At 42.9% G+C, this 2,548-nt stretch overlaps 1 long non-coding RNA gene across 1 annotated transcript; it reads right to left on the bottom strand.

Moving 5' to 3' along the window:
- Positions 1-216: 216 nt before the first annotated feature.
- LOC125756809 (uncharacterized) lies at positions 217-1,159 on the bottom strand. Its single transcript, XR_007414759.1, has 3 exons — positions 958-1,159; positions 412-660; positions 217-321 (listed from the first exon to the last, which is right to left on the bottom strand). It is a non-coding gene; the product is annotated as an uncharacterized LOC125756809 (long non-coding RNA).
- Positions 1,160-2,548: the final 1,389 nt, after the last annotated feature.

Here is a 2,548-nt window from a genome sequence, read left to right as displayed (position 1 = left end):
TTATGTTACTTGGCCGCAGCACGTTGTCCAATATATTGTACATTGCGACTCTAGGGGGATGTTTTGGGGGAACAGATAGTAGGGCGTAGTTGAGGCCAGTGACCAAAAAAAGGATATCTCGCATCAGAAATATACTTTTATTTGCTGCTTCCAAACCGAGAATACAATTGTTAATGGTCGTGTAAATTCCAGTCCGCAAATCTTAGTTTAAGATGCAGCTCATCCGGAATGTACTGTTTGAAGTAATCAAGATGACACCATGATTTACGGTGGTGCTTGTCGACGACGGGCTGAAAAGCTGACATCTTCGAATTTGTCATCCTGCAAATGAATTAAAATGCATGAATACACATAGTCTTAATATTGCCCGAAAAAGTAAATGACAGCTGCAACAAGAGTGTAAATATTCACCGCTCTGTCTTTTTCCAACGGCTGGGTCTTTGCGTCCCCAAAGATGTGGAAGTGGAGATCGACGCCACAGGGGAGCCTTCATTAATTGTATCTTCATCTTCAGAACTTGACTCATTGTGCAGGACCGATGAAGTGAACACGAAGTCTTCAGCAGAGTCGTCATCACTGTCCGAGAGGTCCAAGTCTGAGGTGTCCCGCTCTGCAATTCTCTCCAAGATTTTCTCAGCCGTGGCATCACTCACACGGAGCCTATTACCTACCAAAGAGAATACGTGAAGTGTAAATGTAATAGCGAGAACTGCAGCGAAAAACGTATTACTCTCTGTAGAGCGCCAAGAGAGCGCACGCGCGTACTGTCGTGTTTTTGTTGTCATTGACACCCAATGTCCATTGTATTGGACATTGTCAAATACGCAACGCATGCAAAAAAACTACCCCATTTTTTGCTCAAATATGAATTTCTTTGTGTGCTCCAACGTCTTATGAACAGAAATAAATGCTTAAATGCACTTTAAGACATCCAGGAATGAATGTAAATCCACTTACTTCTTAGGCGGCAGCCGCAAAAATCGTTCGTGCTCAATCCCGCCATTTCGAGTGCTCCTGAGAGGCGGGAAACACGCCGACATTGACCACATTAACTAGATGGCAGCACGGGTCCCACAAGCAGCCGAGGAAACGCTTTCCGGGAGGAGGAAAGCGCTTGGAAAGCCGCGGTGCGCTGTGTTGCAATGTCGAATATATTGGATAAATTTCCCATTGCCGGGTCTCTGGAGGTTATACTACAGATATTAGAAATGTCTTCTCGCTGTTGCTGCATCGCCTGGAATACCGCAATGTCTCTGAATCCACAGAAGAACAATTTCAGGAAGAAGTTCTCTTGCTCATGTGAGTCAAGATGTACTGTACAACATAGTCGTTCCTGTTTATGCTATGGTTGAGTGAGCGAGAGATAAATTTCCAAGTCTGTTCTATTCAATAAATAAATTTCAGCCACTCGTATTTATCCTCATTTAAAAATTTACGGGACACAACAATAGAGAATAATACAGCCAGCTGGACGAGTTGGTAAGTTAGCATGTTGGGGTAAACGTGCAGCGCGGCGTAAACGAATTACTAAAAAACAGACGATGCGAGCGCTGGCTCACAGCTGAACATTTTATTGCGTACGCTAACACAATATACATTCGAGTCCCATGGTGCGTGCCAGATAACCAAAAGATACGGGGGAACAAGCCATTAAGAAATTCTACTTCTTTTTGATGCAGTGTCATAGACGTTTGGCTGACACACGAAGCAGAACCTATATGCACGTGATATGCCTTAGCTATTTCTCGGCTTCTTTGATTCTTATTTTCAAACAATACAGCAGTTTCCTGAAACAGGGGTTCCTGAAACATCTGTGCATATTGCAGAATATGCCAATACGAAGCCCTGTTTCAGGAAACTGCTGTATTGTTCAGCAATGATAAGAATCAAACAAACAATCATACAATGTTAACATGGCCCGGTGCTGGCGCGCTCGCGACCGTTGCATTACCTCGATATATGGAAAAATTTGGGTCGCACCAGATGAATGTATGGAAAACTAAATGAGAAGTCATAACGCGCAAATTATGACATGCATTTCATGGGCGGCATGATTTACGTGCCAGGCTAATGGTGCGTTTGCGACCGTTTTCTTACCTTAATATACACGGAAATTGGTATGGCATGACGTCAGTGTATGATAAACATATAAATCTCACATATTGTATATACCAGAATATATATTTCATTGGCATGGTATATGCCAGATTTCACATGCATTCGAGCATGACAAACTTGCGATATTGAACTGACATGTTATTCGATGAATGCCTTGATTTGTCTCCAAGTCATGGAATGCGGTGTATACAGCTCTTCGCTGACTTCGCCGAATCACATCGATTCCCAAAGTGCGTGGGATTGGCCGTATTTTCCTATTTTCGGACTTTCGTTTCAACTTTATTGCGGTCTCGAGAGGTCAACGTGTCTGCTTACGTCGCTAGCAGCTAGCGCCATAATATATCTTGGTCTTGGAATAAAAGCCCTCGCTAGCAAAAGGTGTAAATCCGACATGCGTCATTGTACAATTCGGAAATTAAAAATAATTTTA

Source organism: Rhipicephalus sanguineus, unplaced genomic scaffold (genome assembly GCF_013339695.2).
Source record: "Rhipicephalus sanguineus isolate Rsan-2018 unplaced genomic scaffold, BIME_Rsan_1.4 Seq848, whole genome shotgun sequence".
NCBI lineage: Eukaryota > Metazoa > Arthropoda > Arachnida > Ixodida > Ixodidae > Rhipicephalus > Rhipicephalus sanguineus.
Note: the sequence above shows the minus strand (reverse complement) of the source record. Positions and strands in the feature narration are given on the sequence as shown.